This window comes from Cornus florida, unplaced genomic scaffold (genome assembly GCF_030987335.1).
Source record: "Cornus florida cultivar Cherokee Brave unplaced genomic scaffold, ASM3098733v1 CherokeeBrave_3.0.0_Hap2_Chr02, whole genome shotgun sequence".
Taxonomy (NCBI): Eukaryota; Viridiplantae; Streptophyta; class Magnoliopsida; order Cornales; family Cornaceae; genus Cornus; species Cornus florida.
Genome location: NW_026775572.1, coordinates 50,061,189 through 50,079,958, shown reverse-complemented (window position 1 = coordinate 50,079,958; position 18,770 = coordinate 50,061,189). Strand labels below are relative to the sequence as shown.

The window sequence follows — 18,770 nt, the reverse complement described above, 5'->3', positions numbered from 1 at the left end:
TCGTAATTGTATCAGGATGGGTGACATCATGAAAAGTTTATAGTCTAGGGATTTGAGGGAGTAAAAAACGGACAATATTGTGTCTGAATAAATTGAGGGCCGTTACATAATCCAGTTAAATTTAACTGATTTTTTTTACAACAATACAATTATTAAGGTTCAGCTTAGATGAAAGAAAGCAGACTAAAAATCGATTTATATTGGGTTTGTTTACTTCCAAGTATATATAAATAATTTTAAAACATAATGTAAATTTCTAAAAGATTACAAACAAATTCTCTGAAAATTAATTCTCCAAAATATTAATATACAATGAATTAAAATTTAAACAAAATGAAATGGAAAAGGGAAGGGAATCAAAATTTACAATATATATGTGTATATATATATATATAATACTCCCTCTGTCCCATTTTAATTATTCTCTTTGGAAGTCTTAACTTTTAAGATGATGATTTTTATTATTTTTTTGTTGTATTATTAGTGAATGAATTATCAAATTTGTCTTTAGTGTCCACATTGATGTGATTTACTATAAATTCAATGCAAAAATGTTAAATTGATAATATTGTAAATACTACATTGACTTTTCAAATGAGACAATATTTTAGGATGGATAAAAATGAGAAGTTCGGTACCTATTTTGAGACGGAAGAAGTATTAAAAATTAAAATTGAAAATCAGGTTCAGGTTCAATTTGGGCTCAGTCTCGAATATCTCAACATAAGCCCAATTCTAATTAAGTTTAGATTGAATGTTTTTTAACTCAAGCTCAACCCTAATCACAAAATTAATTGTTCACATTGAGAAAAAATTTGGTTGTTCTCAAATTGAGTTTGAATTGATACGTTCAAATTGCACCTCTAGATAAAAGAGATATAATTAAGAAAATGTATGAGTCTTTATTTTTTGTATAGTTGGTTGAGTGAGAAGAATGAAAGAAAGTGGCATTGCATAATTTCATTGTTTACTCTTCATATTTGATAAATGGCTTTTCCCAAAGGATAAAAATGAAAAGAACCAAATAAATAAATAAATAAAAATAAAAATAAAAATAATAGGGAAGATTCTTCCATCCACATTTTTCACTGTGGGAAAAGAAGCATGGATGAAGAGGGGTTGTCTTTCACATTACTTTCACTTTGACCTTTTTCTATATTAGGAAAGACCAAAAAATTATTTACCAACAATTTTGAGAAGAAGATTCCAAAACCAAGGGGCAATTCAAAGAGGTTGGTGGTGCCTTTCCTACAATCTCCACCAATTTGAAGCAAATAAATGCAATCTCAAGAGTGGGAGAATATCAGAATGGATCTCTCAAACCATGTCTTCCAATAGTTTCTTTTTTTCTTTTTTAGTAATAATTTCGTCCAAAATTATTTCATCATGTATACTAACAATGCTATACAATCTTAAATTAGATGTAATCAATAATACAATGGAGAAAGTTATGTTAATTTTTTTTTTCTTTTTTTGAGGGTTCGAAACTTTTTGTTCCACCTCATTAAACTACTAGAAAGAGGGGGACTCTGTACACTCGTCCATGGAGCTGGATGCTCTGCTAATATTCAAAAAAAAAAAAAAAAAATTAGCATATTTAATCTCTTGATAGTGATAAGTAAAAAATAGAAAATGAATTTTAATAGCTCGGAAAGGTATTGTGTCCCATCCACTCAGGGTGTATGACTTGTGAGTGGTTTTTTGGTTTGCTTTTAGTGCCTTTAGCTTTGCCCGTAGGCACAGCCGTAGGCATGTCTGTGTTTTGTATTTATGAAAGTTATACCTATCTATTCACAAAAAATAAAATAAAATAATAATTATTATTAATAAAAAAAAAAAAAAAAACGTAGTGTATACATAGTATGTGTATTCTCAAGAAAGTGTGGATGTATCATATATGTAATGTACATTGTCATTGTCAAGAGTAAGCTCTAACAACCTCCTACTAATGACACAAATGTCAGGTCAATTTATTACACATCACATGTCTGTTTGGGTTCGAGGAAAAAAAGTTTAGTAGAACAAATCTATTTATTGTACATTTGAATTTTCAATGGACCTGTATTGCATTCAATTTGAACAGGACTTGTTAGTTAGTGCCAGCTATTCATAACCCAAGAGTATATACATCTCTATGCAGACACTGAAATTCCTATTATTTTCTTTCACACGAGCAGTACATTTTTTCGATTCGGAATAGAATTTTACCAATTGTAATTTCTATTATTTTCTTTCACATTAGCAGCAGATTTTTTCTTTTCGGAATAAGAACAGAGTTGGTATGATAAATTTTTTCGAAGCAGAGTAGGATTTAGCCAAATTTGTCCCAACTCCGCTCTGTTGTCATTCCTAAAAGACGCAACGATGATCGAGTTTTAAAGAGAGACGTGCAAGTAGAGTGAGAAAAAAAGAATGAGAAGATGCTATAAAATGAACCGTCTTCATTTTATATTATAAGAATTCTTCAACCCGAGTCACTTGGATATAAATATTTGCAACATGAGTTGAATTTTTCCGACCTAATTGTATTTAACACCAAGATATACAAATTTTATGTACCACAAAGTTGAACTATGACCATAGTGAGGAGCAATAAGTCGTTGGGCATGTCCCTCTGAATGGAAACCACACATAAATACAACTTGGAGAGATGACATCCAACACATAATGATGGTGCAGCTGAAAAAGCAAAATACCATGTGTGAAATATATTCATATCCTTTTAATAAAATGGACATTAGAATTGCTGCCAAGAGAAGTAGTAAAGGAGACTATTATCAACGTTGTATTGACCGAGTACACTCTGATCAGTAAATTATTATCAATCACTTGCGTATAAGATTTTTATATGTAATTTTAAAGTCGTACATTTTGTATAGACCGACCTCCCCCTTATAAGAGATTATTTGGCGATTAGGTTTGGTTTTGAAATTTCTCCCCTTTTTTTATTTTTCGTCGAGAAAAATAGTTATTATCCTTATTTTCATTATAGATTATCGTTATAACCCTGGCTTCTTCATCATTTCAACTTCCTCATCTATTAAGTCCATTATATTGCATTGTTTTTATAGATTTGTTCTGTAAAGGCACCAAAATTTGAAAAAATATATATACTGTACTCAACATCATACAGAGAGAGCAGTGCTGCCCATCCAGGGGTGGTGTTGGTAGGAAGGATGATGTCTCTTTATTTATTCTATTTCTTCTTGTCTTGGACAGTCACAGGGGCCATAGAATGGCTTGTCACATAGCATGACCATTAATAGCCTTACAATACCAAGTGGAACATCATTTTCAGCACTGTTTTTATTTATTTATTTACGTGACCCTTGAATTATTATTATTATTATTATTATTACTTCTCTCTTAAACAAAAATATCCGGAGGGTATTTTGCCATGTAATATCCCAAAAGCTCTTTATTTATTTTAAAAACTCTCAATTCCTCTGTTATTAAGGGAGATGAAACTATTATGAGAGTATTAAATACTTTCTCTTCCTTGAGAGTATTATGTTTTGTTTGGTAGGAAAAAAAGAAGAGGGGTGGAGGGAGATTATAACGAAGGAATAAACGTATTTCCTTTGATAGGAATGAGATAAGGGGGGAAATGATAATAAGATAGATGAATTATCATTCATTATTTTTAAATCTTTATCCCTCCAAATATGGGTGGAAGAGAAGAGGGATGGCAAGTGGGGTCATTATAGAAGCTTTAATTTATAATATTTTTATCAATAAATTATAATATTATAGATAGTGATGGGTATAATATTAAAAACAACTTTGTTTCTAACTATTAGAGCAAATTGTGAACTTATTCTCTCCACTTTTATTTAATCGAATAAAAAGAGGAAATGATATAATATTTGCTTTAGAAATGTCTCACGCATTCCTTCTTCTCTCTCTCATCCATCCCTTCTATCTCTTCCATTTGAACAAAACATTATTGTGAGAGTTATATGTCAATTTCAAATATGAAATTGCAAAGCCGGCATGTCAATCTAAAGAAGAAATAAAAAAGCTATAATAATACTAAGTCAATAATTAAAAGCCGAATTAATAACTCACTTTCTTTGATTATTTGATTATAAATCTCACATAAACAAAATTAAAAAAAGAAAAAAGAAAAAAAGCAACCACCTAAATGAATGGAGAACCACATAATACTCCCTCGGTGTGGTGACCTTGTGAGCGAGACTATCACGCTGGGCGAACTACAATTACACATTTCTACATCGCTTGGGTGTGGATAGAGTAAATGTAATATGTAGATTCAACATACTTTTATGGCATAACGCGTTTTAAAATCGTGTTGGCCGTCAATCTACCAGAATTTCAGAATTAAGCGTGTTTAATCAGAAGTAGTATTAAAATGGATGATCTTTTAAAAAATTCAATAAAATAAAAAATAAATAATATTATATCTGATTAGGATAAGAATCGTTACACTCCATTTCAAAAGGGGTGTCTAGTTTAAAAATTAAATTTACGACTCACAACTCTTTCTAAGATTGAAGGAGTAGTTCATTGTACATATTATATACAGTGTGTGTACACATATACACAAGTAAGTACAAAACCCAACTGGTCTTAATAAATGCCACAGAGGTCTGAGGCTCTCATTTGTCAATCAAGTAATAAATTATGGGGTCTGGAATTGGAAAGCTATGCCAAAATCTATGGTGGAACTATGACCCAAGTCCACAAATTCAAATCAGTGATGCCTTGAACATACGGAAACTCAGTAATGATGGGTCCAATCTTCATTACATGTGTGCCAAGTGTACTATTTTTTTATATGATAAAATGAGAATTTGACATCCCATCTACCCTTTAATTGACTCATTGTTTGACATCAAAAAAAAAAAAAAGGTTTGTAACGTTAAGTCCTTCAATTGATGGTAACCGGAGGCCATCGTTAGAGTTAGAAGGGTGTGTGTGTGTGTGTGTGTGTATGCCACTAAGGATGTTATACATATATAATATGTAATATGCTTAGATTGCATATTAATTCAAGGGCGAAAAAAACATATATTGTATGTTTTTTTTTTATTTTTTTTATTTTTTTATTTTTATCAAAGACTGTATGGTCATGAGGCCATGAAAAGGGGCCAGACAAGAGAGTGACTGCAACTGGTCCAGTCTCTTAAATGGTACATTTTTAGTGAGTTAGGTTGAAGGCTTGAAGACAATTTTTGAGTCTTCTGCATGTCCATTGGACTTGCAGAAACTCATTTCCGTGAGCCATAAGTCCAAATTCCAGGGTGCTCCAACCCAATCGCAAAAAATGGGCCCGGTTTTTTGTAGGCCTACTTGTGGGCCCCTTTTTTATTCAACAGTCCAATTCTTTTAAAATGGTAATGGTCATAAGGGCCTTTTTGGCCCAGACCTTTTGCCAAAAACTCCTTTTTTGGTCTTTCTTACTTGCAATTTATTGAAATAAAAGAGCCGTTAAAACATTATTTGGCTGACATAAATATTGCCTAAACGGCTTTTTAGGCCAAAAAAGTTAGAATATTTTTTATTTTTTTTTCCTTCCTGCACAAGATTGACTGAAATAAGAATCGTTAAGGCACTGTTTGGCTAACACAAGCCATGCCTAAACGGCTTTATTGGGCAAAAAAAAGATGATTTTCAAACAAGAAAAAAAAAATCCTAAAAAATTTATAAGCGAGTGTTTATATAGAAAAATGTTGTCATTTGAAATATAACCGTTGGGGAAAAGTAAATAATAATAATAATAAATATTAAAAAATATTAAAACATTATTATTTTTTAAGAGCGAAACATACCATTGTGGCATCTTAAGTATGATTGTGTGTTTATCAATAAAAGACACGTGTTATCATCATATTCATCTAGGAAGTCTATAAATATAGGCACAGAGAGAGGAATAAGGACATTAAGAGATCTAGAAAACCAAAAGACTCGGAGGGATTAAGACTTAGAGAGAGAAGACTCAAAGAGAACACAAAATCTCTGCCAAGCTCCAAGCCTTGGAGAAGAACAATAACAAGCACATCAAAACCGTGTCGTTCTTTCCCTGTGATTCAACAAGTTCGCAGAATCATCAGACAATATTGTTCGAGATCAAGCTTCGTTAGCCTTCAATCACAAATTCTCAAAAGACGAAAAACACCAAACTTATCCAAAATCGTGACGTTCTTCCTCAAATTCACAAATTCTCTGAAATGAAGAACAACATGCACATCCAAAATCAAATCATTCTTTCTCAAATTTAACGAATTCTCTTCAGACGAAGAATAACAAGCATATCCGAAATCGTGTCATTCTTCCTTAAATTCAACAAATTCTCTAAAGATGAAGAACAACAAGCACATCCGAAATCATGTCGTTCTTCCTCTTGATTCACCAACTTTGAAGAATTACCAAATAACATTGTTCGAGATCAAGCTTCATCAGTCCTTGATAAAAAATCATCAGCAGTATTCCTCAAGTACAAATTGAAGAAAATTATCAACAAATTGATTCAAGATTAAGCTCCAACAACCTCTGGACCCAACCAACAAAAGAGATCGAATCAGATGATATTTTCTTGGAAAACATGTGCATGCAATGAGGATGTGGCTACAAACACATATCAAAATTTAAGAGAATACTACAATTATCCTTAACAAGCATGAACTATCAAAATCAAGTATGAATTGTCTACCTACTATAATAAAACTAATGATGTAACACAATCCATCAAGTTTAAGCATAATTCATCGTGTTAATTGCAATTGCATCCAGATAAAATCATTACATGATCATTGTTGATGCAGAATTCCACGCAACTCGGATCTAATCTGAGTTCCTGAACAAAGAGAAGAAAATGTGATCCTACAAGCACCGGTGTGTTATGGTGTGCCGTCGCACCAACGTCTAAAGGATGTGCAAAAGATAATGAATGTGCAATGTGGCCAAGTTTTAAATTTATAAATGTCACTACTACCTCTAACTAAAAATATAGCTAGGGTGAGTAGGGATCGTCCCAAGGGATTGAGGGTGCACTAGTAGTGGAAACAAGGCTTAGAGTTAGTAGGTCGAGTGATCAAAGGTAGGTTGTTTGGTTGATTAAACTACAATTAAGATTAAACAAGATCAATATAAAGCAAGTAATTAAAGGATGGAGAAAACAAGAAAGAGAGATCTTGGGACTTAGAGATCACCACTAAGCATCACTTTTCTATACACTCAATTCACAATTAATGAGGAGAAGGCATATGTTGCAACAATAGTGAGTGTGTGTGGTTGTTTTTACAATCATATATGACTAATTAAATATATATTGTCTAAACAACACAATGAATAGCACAATACATCAAACTAAGTCATTAATCCTTCTTTAAGCTCACAATCCTAGCACATCACATAATTAGAGAAATACACTACTTGCATTCATAAGTATGGAACATCAAACAACAAGTATAGATTGTCCTCCCATTTAACAACTAAGGTAACTACACTACATTTAAGCTAATGACATGGAAATTAAACTAATTAAACCAAGGGAGAGGCACAATCCATCAAGAAAAGAGTATGAACCATCAAATAAACCACAAGAGTATTCTATTAAGCATTATGTCTTGACAATCACTAGATCTATAGCATCAACACACATAGACATGCATCAACAACACAAGAGATAGAGATAAACACATGAACATCTATTCTAGCATACATAAACATATGGATAGAATGAAATGATCAATTGGAAGAATTAAACTACATAAATCATTGAACAAACAAGATCTATGTATATAAATATGTCAAAACATGTATTACAACACAAATCCCCTCAAAAATACATAAATCAAGGTAAAGAAAGTATGCTTAGGGCTAACTCTAGCCCCAAGAAAATGTCTAGCCACTCATAAATGGTGTACTCCAACCCTCAAAGGCTATCTCTATGGTGGAAATGCTCTTCTTCTTGAGGAAGATGGAAAACCTCTCAAGAATTTCTTTAGCCTCCTCCTTTTCTCTTTTCTTCCTCTCTAAGAATTGTATCTCCCAAAAACTATCTACCAAAGCCTATATCTACAAATATATGTGTAAAAGTGGCTCATATTTCTTATATAGGTAGCTCAAATGTCATACCCAATGGTTTAGGCTCATACACAATAGCTTCTCTAATGATTGCACAATGAGACAACTTTTAATGAGCTGGAAATATATTTTTTTCGGATTTGAGAGGGTTCGATCGATCGAACCTGTGCTGTGATCGATTGAACATGGCTGAGATCTATCAAACTTTGGCTGGATCGATCCTCCAATGGCGACGCCTTTTTGGATAAGGACAGATCTGAGATATTTTGGGGAATGAGACAAAAGTGGTAGGTAGGGTGGTACAACAGGATAAGATGGAATCTTTTCGATCGATTTGAGAATTGTTGGATCGATCGAACTTTGTGGGATCTTTGGATAAGAACAAAAGAGCTTGGATCCATCTTGGAGAGTCTAGATCGATGAACTTTCGATTGATCGAGGTGTCCTTGTGATCGATCGAACCTACTGAATTTCCACACTTTGCTTCAATCTGCTTCCACTTTGCTCATTTCTTCCATCCAGCTTGAGTTAGCTTCTTTTAAGCTCTTATTTGGCTAAATTAGCTTATTTTGGGGATAAGTACCTAAAAAGGGCAATAACACAAAATTAGTCTAAAATGGGAAAGTAAGATAGATAAGGTCATAGAATACCTAAGCTTAAGGGGTTTAAATGCGTACTTTTCAGCGCTCATCACACCCCCAAACTTAGATATTGTTAGTCCCTAGCAATGAACTAGAAAGTAAAGGAATGAAATGAACAACTATACAAGTATGAACTAGAAAACAATAAATGGATAACACCACTTTTGTAGGGAACACGGTTACATTTAGCATATGCAACAAGCCTTTTAAACCCCTAGGTTACCCTTAGTGGACGAGTGAAGTCTCATGAGGGTTTCTAGAAATGATACCCACAAACATCAAGCTCATTCTCACAAAAGAGGCACCAATATTGCAAACAAGCATTGGGAGAAAACTACCTCAAGTGTGCACTTTTTCAACCATTTTCAAGCAATCTCCCAAAATTTCAACATCAAGCAAGCAAGTATGGTCCTCCACACATCAAGAAAATGATCATGCAAATCAAAGCAACACTAGAATCCTTTTTGAGTGGACCGGCATCAAATATGTTACTATCTTAGCCAACTAAAGAAATAATCACATCCTTACCCTCAATCTAGTACACAAATCTAGTACCGATCATTAAAACAAAGAGTAGACCTTTTATTAAAGCTTTATTAAACTAGGTGCGCTTATTCTTTTCACTCGATTTATTTTTTTATTTTTTATTTTTTTTCTAATCCTAAGGATCAAAGATGGAAGCATAGTGCAATGTGTTGATCTATTAAGCTTTTTACCGATCCATGAGGTCGAGCGTTAGGTCAATAACTCCCAAACCAGACTGCTTTAGGGCACTAGGTGTTGAAACACCCCTAAGGACTTACAAGCTCAAATCAACTATGCTACAAATCAAAACAACCTTTATCTAATCATTTCATACTTCTCACCTTTTTAGGATAAGTTCTCACTTTTTTTATTACTTTTGCAACTTTTTTTTTTTTAACAAGTTCAATTATTAACCTAGAGTTTGGGCCCTCCACCTTTTGGCGTGAGAAATTCAGTACTTGATGAGGCTAGAATCCCGGCTACTCAATGAAATGGGATTGTTATCTACTTTTATTAAAATGAAAGCTTTCAATGTAGTACTAGCCTAATTGGGATATAACCAATTCAATAATCAACAAAGCATGTACCCCATAAATGAATGATAATGTGCGCCTCTGCTAGTGTAGAATTCTAGAGTGAATCTCAAAACAATCACAAAATCAGGATGATGTGGACCATAAGTGCAAGCAAGATATCAATCTTTCAAAAACTTTACTCCTAAATGGCATTCACAAGGCATACAAGGAGTATTGGACTCTCTAGTCAAGCAATTTTTATAAATTTTAAGCAATATAGTTCTCAAAAAATCAAAATCATGGCTAGTTATGAACCAATCATAGACAATCCCTCAAATACACAAGTCATGCTTAAAATTTTGAATTGAAAGCAAATACTGCAATTAATACCGTTACCCCCAAACTTAAATGGCACAATGTCCTCAATGTGCAAAGAGAATAAAGGAAAGAGTATACCAGTGTAACTATAAGAAAGAGTGGCCGGGACACAAGTATCCAAAGTGGGTGGTATAACCCCTGCAAACTTGGGATTAACTGTGGTCCTGAAAAGATGGCACTGGATAAAAGTTTATTAGCCAACAAAGGGGATAATAATAGTGCACAGTGGACATGCAAGTGTAATTGGGACAAGAATTGAAATAAAGAGAGAGAAAAAAAGGGTGGTCCTAAAAATTTGGGCAGTACTCTCTCTCATTGAAGTCACTAGGATGCACCTGATGGAGTCAATCACAAACAGATATATCAATACACAGTATGACATCCAAAATATAACAAAATATAGCATGTATAGCAAAAGATAAAAATAATGTACATCAGAATGTCTGGGCCAACAGACTGGCCGTAAAATATCGCAACAGTATCAAATATAGCAAATATTGTAGGTATGTAAAACAGGTAATAGAGAGATATGAAGATTATGCTGAGGAGGTAGGACGAGCAGGGCGCGCTCCGCGGATATCTCGGGATAGGATATGTCTCGCAGCGCAGTCATGACATCCGTACGCAGAGAAGAAATGTCAGCTCGGAAGGAGACAGTGTTTGAACGGATAGAGACTACAGCATCCTCCAAAGCCTAGAGATGTTCTCCAAAGCCGCGTGTCTGAACTGGAGCCTCAGGTACTACTAGATCGGGAAACTGTGGTACATCCTGAGCCTGCTTCGGAGAATGAACTGGCAACTCTGCTGGAGAATGATGTTGTAGACCCTCTGCAGGATACTACTCTAATTCAATGTCCATATGGACTGCAGCCGAATCGACTGCTAGATCATCCGCTGCTGGTACGTCTACCTCTCATGCTGCTGCCATCTCCTCCTCCTCTGCCTCCTCTGCTGCTATCACGGTGTCCTCTAAAAGACTTTTAATAAGAGCATTGTAGCTTTTATTCCAGTCCTTCTTGCCAAAATGGCAAGCTCTTGTCTCTGAACCCTCATTCGGACGGAATGGATAACGCTGATCCCGGAGGATCTGAGTGATCAGATGGCCAAATGGAAGATACTTAGCCCGCTTAGGCTTGGCCTTGCTGATGTAGTCAGTATAGAGCTTCACCATCACTGTCCAGTAGAGGGCCGAAATAGAAACCCAACACCCTGTGTATAGAGTATATAAAGCTGTCAAATAATCGCCGCGCCTCTGGATCTTGTGGCCGGCCATGAAGACATTTCGGTACAGGATCGAATCAAATAACCACAGATCATTGGGCAGATAAGTATGAGTAACAAAAGTGTCGCCCTCACTGTAATGTCCTGTAAGTGCCTCGGCCATAAATGCATAGGAAGGCTGCCTCTCCAAGATAGGATAATCAAGCTCAAGCTTGGGAGGGTAGGCATGCGGGCATCGGTAGGATCGGGCCAAAGACTCCACGGTAATGCGGATAGGATGGCCATCAACTATAGTGCGCAGCTTCGCCAGGTTACTTAGGGCAGGTTGGAGGTTCTGGAAGAACATCCGAACAAGCCTCGGGTAAACTGGGTAAGTGACTGGGGCTAAAATGGCTGAAATGCCCCGGCGGTCAATATCCTCGTAATCAACCCAAGTTAAGATATACCGAGAGAAGAATGAAATGTTAAAGACCGACTCATATGCCACCTTAAAGCGTGAGTATCTCGGTAGCGGTCTGTCAAATGCTTGGCCCGACTATGGATGGGGCGGAGATGGAGAAGGTGATAAAGTACGCTCAGCCTCATCATGAGATGATAAAGATGTAGAAGCTGAAGACCGAAGTCTAGAATCGTCTGATGGGGACTAAGTGGGGTCTACCTCTATATCATGTAGCTGCTCAAGATCAGGGACCTGGGATAGTCCTGCCTAATGCTCGGGGTACTCCTGAACATGAGAAGGCTTACCTGGCCCCTTTAATCTGCACCTGACTCGGCGATGATAATGTCCACGGGCAACAGTCTTGACCCTAGCCATGGCCTGCAAAACAGAAAGAAAAACACTTGCAATATAAGTTAGTATTGGCATTAATAATTGAAGCATAGTATATAGAAACATTTATGTTAAACAAGATAGACAACAGAAGACATGAATCTATGCAAGTGATGACGGGGCTAAATAAACAGTGACAGTAAGTGAAGCATGCTAAACAATATAAGTATGGAATGCATCCAATGTGGAAAACACAGGCATTGGGCATGTATGAGATAGCATGGAATCACAAAAGGAAGTGTGTGAAGTGTGGGATGTAAATCTGTGAAGTTCGATCGACCACAAAAATGTGAGATAGATCTGAGAAAAGTTCTATCGATCTTTATATGATCGATCTGAGAAAAGTTTAATCGATCGAACTGGGAAGGGAAATTTGAAAAGTCACAGATTTGTGACGTGGAAGGCATGGGGGCACCCAAGCAAACTTGTGGGGCCCTCTCATACATCAACAACACGATATGGGTCACTTGTTTAGCCCGGAACACTCAAAAATCAATTAAAAATGAAATATATATACAAAACTATATATATATATATATATATATGTATAGATACATATATATACACGATCATGGAAGCTTTAAAATATGGTAAGATTCAGACAAAGCAACCTAGATCTAACATGACAAGCATCGCAAATAGGTAAATTGAAAGTCAAAAGCAAAGGGAGAACTTGGAACTTACCAAATCCGAGAGAGAGAAGTGGAAATCACGAGATGGACGAGTCCTAAGATGAAAGAGAGAGATTCGAGCCTCGAGAAGGTCGCCGGAGATGGGAGAGAAATGGGTTGCAGCGGCGAGGGTTGAGGTGGTCTGTAGATTGATCTATGGATCGATCGAATGACCCTAAGGTTCTGTTTTTAAAAACATTTCCCGACAGGTTCGATTGATCAGGGAAAATTTTCGATCGATCGAACAAGATCGATCTTTTAAATGTTGAGATCAATCTCACCTTGACAAATAATAAATTTTTTTTTTAATAATAAAATAAAATAAAATAAAAACAACAATGCAATTAAAGTCAAAATCAAGGTCAACAAGAGGCACAGATCGATCAAACTGCGATCGATCAAAAAGATATTTCGATCGATCGAACAGGTGAAAACCTGCAGAGAAGTTCGAACGATGCACAGAGAGGCCTATTTTCATGGATCTAAAAAATTTTCTAAGTGTGGAGTGAAGATCGATCCAAGAACAATTGCGATTGATCTTGGAGTTCTCAGGTCGATTGAAATAAACTTTCGAACGATACACAGAGGGCTGATTTATGCAAGAAATTTCAGATTGATGGAACAGAGCAAAGATTGGATGTAGGGATGGGTGTTCGATCGATCGAACCTCTTTTGAGATCGATCGAACTTGGACAAAATGCCTATTTTCAGAATGAAAGTGCATGCATACTCAATTAAAATCCTAGCCATGTGTATGAATTCCAGAACATATCTAGACGACGCAAAAAATGAAAGGGAAAATAGAATTGAGGGAGGAATAGGGTTGTAAACCCTACGAAGCATTTACTAGTTTTTAACGTCTTGCTCGTTGGGCTTTTTTAACCCGGATCAAAGATCTTATAATGCATCCCCTCCATGACGGGGTGATAAGTACTTTGAATTCCATCCAACAAACGGTTCCCTAAAGAACTTGTTGGATAAGATTCAAAGGAAAGTGTTGGTCCCTTGTTAATATGATCTTTGGGCTTCCATGCCCTTTCAAAGCAAGATTTTGAAACATCATTTTTGGAATTCAAGGTTTAAGATGAGCTTTTTGAAGTTTTGGTTTTAAGAAAAGACTCCATTCTTTCGCATTCATTGTCTAGGCATTTTTCTACAACATTCACCTCCTCATGCTTGTCAAATGAATTTGGGGTCGGATTGAAGATATTCAACTTCACCTTCATATATCCAAATGAGATTTTCATTACCCCCGTCCTACAATTGATGTTGGTATTTGAGGTTGCCAAGAAAGGACGGCCAAGGATGATGGGAATTTGGCTCTTGGGATTTGGAACCGGTTCTGTGTCAATGACAATGAAATCGACCGGGAAGAAGAATTTATCAATTTTAATCAAGACATCCTCAATGATACCCCTAGGCTTTTTGATGAATCGGTTGGCAAGTTATAAAACCACCAACGTCGGTGTCAAGTCTCCTAAGCCTAATTTGACATACACCGAGTATGGAAGAAGATTAACACTTGCTCCTAAGTTTAGAAGAGCTCGATTAATGACATGATCACCAATGATGCAAGAAGTAGTAGGTGAACCGGGGTCCTTAAATTTTGGGAGGGTGTTATGTTGCAAGATTGAGCTCACTTGCTCAGTCAAGACCACTTTCCTAGGTGCTTGGCTCTTGTTCTTCCTCTTTTGGGTGCAAAGATCTTTTAAGAACTTGGCATAAGCCAAAATTTGCTTAATTGCATCCAAAAGTGGAAGATTAATCTTCACTTGCCTAAACATTTCAATGATTTCATTTGTCTTGATCTTTTGCTTATCAAGATAAATGGATCCTTTCAAGGTATCCGGAAATGGAGCTCTAGGCTCAAAAGCTTTTTCAAAACTTTTCTTTGAAGAGTCCTCAACATAAGAATTTTTAAGATCCTTTTTCAAAGCTTTGTTCACTTCATCTTTCAAATAAATTTTGGACTCACTTTTCAAATCACTTTTTGACACTTTCCCATTTGAATGATCATGCATGTGCAATGAAGAAGGAATATGATGAGAAACGGGACAGGTGTTAACTTTTGGTTGCACCGGTTCACTCTCTTCATTGGGAATACGTACTTGGTTGTTAATAACCTTCCCACTTCTCAAGGTTGTCATTGCATTGACATGCTCAATTGTGTGACCTTTCGATGAGGAATGAGTCTCCACAACACATTGTTGCTTTGGTGGGGCATTCAAAGGCATCTTCCCCTTCTCTCTAGCATTTAAGGTACTAGCTATTTGCCCTACTTGGGTTTCTAGCTTAGCAAAGGATTGAGAATGAGAATGAAGCAATTGAGTGTTCGCCTCCAGAGTGCCTAGAGCGGTCAAAACTTTCTCTTCAAAGGCGGGACTCCTAGAGTTTCCTTGGGAATATGATGGTTTATTTGGAAAATGAGATTAGATAATTGATTGCCATGTGATTGAAATGATGATGGTTTAAAACCTTGGGAACCTTGGCTTTGCATTGGTGGGGGAACATACTTCCCTTGAAAACCACCTTGGGAAGGGTTTGAGCCTTCCCCTTGGCTTTTCTAAGAAAAGTTTTGATGGTTCCTCCAACTTGAATTATAATGAGTGCCATAGGGATTATTCCCTTAATTAACAAATGTAGCATTGACTTGCTCATGGGGCTCACTTTGCACATGTTCATAGGGACAATTGGACGTAGAATGCAAAACACTTGAACAAGTCATGCAAGATTCATTAGATGCACGATGATGAATATGAGTAAGGGAGGAAGATACTAGATTCGCCGAATTTTGGTTGATAAAAAATTGATCAAACCTTGGCGGCTATGTCATTGGAGTTGTCAACTTGATATAAGCCAACATTCTTCCTTCCTCTTAGGTTTCTACCATTTTTAGAAGATAAAGACCTATGCATTGAATTCTCACTCATACTTTCATATAATTGCCACACATCATTTTCATGCTTGTCAAGATAAGAACCACCCATGGATGCATCAACCATACCCTTGTGATTATCCGATAAACTTTCAAAGAAGTATTAAACTAGTTGCCACTTAGGTATGTCATGATGAGGGCACTTTCTAAGCAAATCATTAAACCTTTCCCATGCCTCATGAAACATTTCCCCACCCCTTTAAGAAAATTCTCTAATTGAAGTTCTCATGGCATTGGTCTTAGAAACCGGATAGTACTTTTTCAAGAACTCTTGTTGCATTTCCGCCTAAGAAGTTATCGAAAAAGGCCTAAAATTGTTGAACCAATATTTTGCCTTGTCTTTAAGGGTAAAAGGAAAAAGTTTAAGCCTTAACACTTCTTCCGGCATGTCAGTGTATTTCACGGTGGAATACACTTCAAGAAACTTATCCAAATACTTATAAGGTTCTTCACTAGGAAACCCATGGTAATTTGGAAGCATTTGAATAGTTTATGGTTTAATTTCATAGTGATGTGCTCTAAATGGGGGCAATTGAATGCAAGTGGGTGCATTGTATTCATTAGCTACATAATGGTCTCTTAATGCAATGGAGGATTCACAATTGGTGGTGCTAGACGAACACCTTGATTAGCTTGAACTATGGGGGGTTGTGGAACAAATATTGGCCGAGACATTCTCAATGGAACTTGGCCTTATTGTTGTAGGTGAATGAATAGTCTAGGCATGCCTAATGGTACTTGAACATTTTCATGATGTACATTAGGGTGGCGGTTGCCTTATTGGTCTATATGACCAAGGTCCTTCACATGGTCGTTATTCAAATCCTCCATTGGTGAAATGGAGTGATGAGAACTACCTCTTCCCTTAGGATTACGAACAACCGATTCAAGATGCAAATTAGGAAGGACAAAAGTAGGATTCAATGACCTACGACCATGCATACACTAGAAAAGCAAATAACAAGCAAGTAACAATCACTTCGCCTCCGTAACAAATAAATCAACAAATCTCCACATTCAATGATCCCATACTCCCATGCTTAAACAACATGCAAAGAAAAGTAAATTGCCTCCATGCGGGCTCACGATTTATCTAAGAAATGAAAAACAAGCCTCCACGCTGGCAGATGATTTAACTAGAGCTTGAGTTAGAAAGATCTCATAAAGGGTCCTTAAGCAACTTCAATTCATTTTCAACTTCCAAACTTTGCTATGCTTTGCATTTTCTTTTAGATTTTTAGTCCTTTTTGTGCTTAGCTTAGCTCCTTGCTTTGAAGTTTCCTTTGCTTAACCTCCTTGCTCAATTTCACCTATCCAAATAAGAACAAACACAATAAGTAACCAAAAATAAAATAGAGAAAAGACACGATCAAAATAGTACTAATCCCTAATTGTTTCCAAAACACGGCGTTGCCAATTTAATCCTCGGCAACGGTGCCAAAAAACTTGGTAAGCCGTCGCACCAACGTTTAAAGGATGTGCAAAAGATAGTGAATGTGCAATGTGGCCAAGTTTTAAATTTATAAATGCCACTACTACCTCTAACTAAAAATAGGTAGGGTAAGTAGGGATCATCCCAAGGGATTGAGGGTGCACTAGTAGTGGAAACAAGGCTTAGGGTTATTACGTCGAGTGATCAAAGGTAGGTTGTTTGGTTGATTAAACTATAATTAAGATTAAACAAGATCAACATAATGCAAGTAATTAAAGGATGGAGAAAACAAGAGAGAGAGATCTTGGGACTTAGAAATCACCACTAAGCTTCACTTTTCTATACAATCAATTCACAATTAATGAGAAGAAGGCATATGTTGCAACAATAGTGAGTGTGTGTGGTTGTTTTTACAAGCATGGATGACTAATTAAGTATATATTGTCTAAACAATACAATGAATAGCACAATACATCAAACTAAGTCATTAATCCTTCTTTAAGCTCACAATCCAAACACATCACATAATTAGATAAATATACTACTTGCATTCATAAGTATGGAATATCAAACAACAAGTATAGATTTTCCTCCCATTTAACAACTAAGGTAACTACACTACATCTAAGCTAATGACATGGAAATTAAACTAATTAAATCAAGAGAGAGGCATAATCCATCAAGAAATGAGTATGAACCATCAAATAAACCATAAGAGCATTCTATTAAGCACTATGTCTTGACAATATCTAGATCTATAGCATCAACACACATAGACATGCATCAACAACACAAGAGATAGAGATAAAGACATGAACATCTATTCAAGCATACATAGACATATGGATAGAATAAAATGATCAATTGGAAGAATTAAACTACACAAATCATTGAACAAACAAGATCTATGTATATAAATATGTCAAAACATGTATTACAACACAAATCCCCTAAAAAATACATAAATCAAGGTAAAGAAAGCATGCTTAGGGCTAACTCTAGCCCCAAGAAGATGTCTAGCCACTCATGAATGGTGTCCTCTAACCCTCAAGGGCTATCTCCATGGTAGAAATGCTCTTCTTCTTGAGGAAGATGGAAAACCTTTCAAGAATGTCTCTAGCCTCCTCCTCTTCTCTTTTCTTCCTCTCTAAGAATTATATCTCCCAAAAACTATCTACCAAAGCCTATATCTACAAACATATATGTAAAAGTGACTCATATTCCTTATATAGGTAGCTCAAATGTCACACCCAATGGTCTAGGCTCGTACACAAGGGCTCCTTCAATGATTGCATAATGAGACAACTTTTAATGAGCTGGAAATATATATATATATATTTTTTTTAGATTTGAGAGGGTTCGATCGATCGAACCTGTGCTATGATTGATCGAACATGGCTGAGATCTATCAAACTTTGGCTGGATCGATCCTCCAATGGCGGCACCTTTTTGGATAAGGACAGATCTGAGATATTTTAAGGGAATGAGACAAAAGTGGTAGGTAGGGTGGTACAACAGGATAGGATGGAATCTTTTCGATCGATCTGAGAATTATTGGATTGATCGAACTTTGT

At 36.0% G+C, this 18,770-nt stretch overlaps 1 pseudogene; it reads left to right on the top strand.

Annotated features, from left to right (window-relative positions):
* The first annotated feature begins 15,889 nt into the window (after positions 1-15,889).
* Positions 15,890-15,988, top strand: LOC132297738 (small nucleolar RNA R71; annotated as a pseudogene).
* Positions 15,989-18,770: the final 2,782 nt, after the last annotated feature.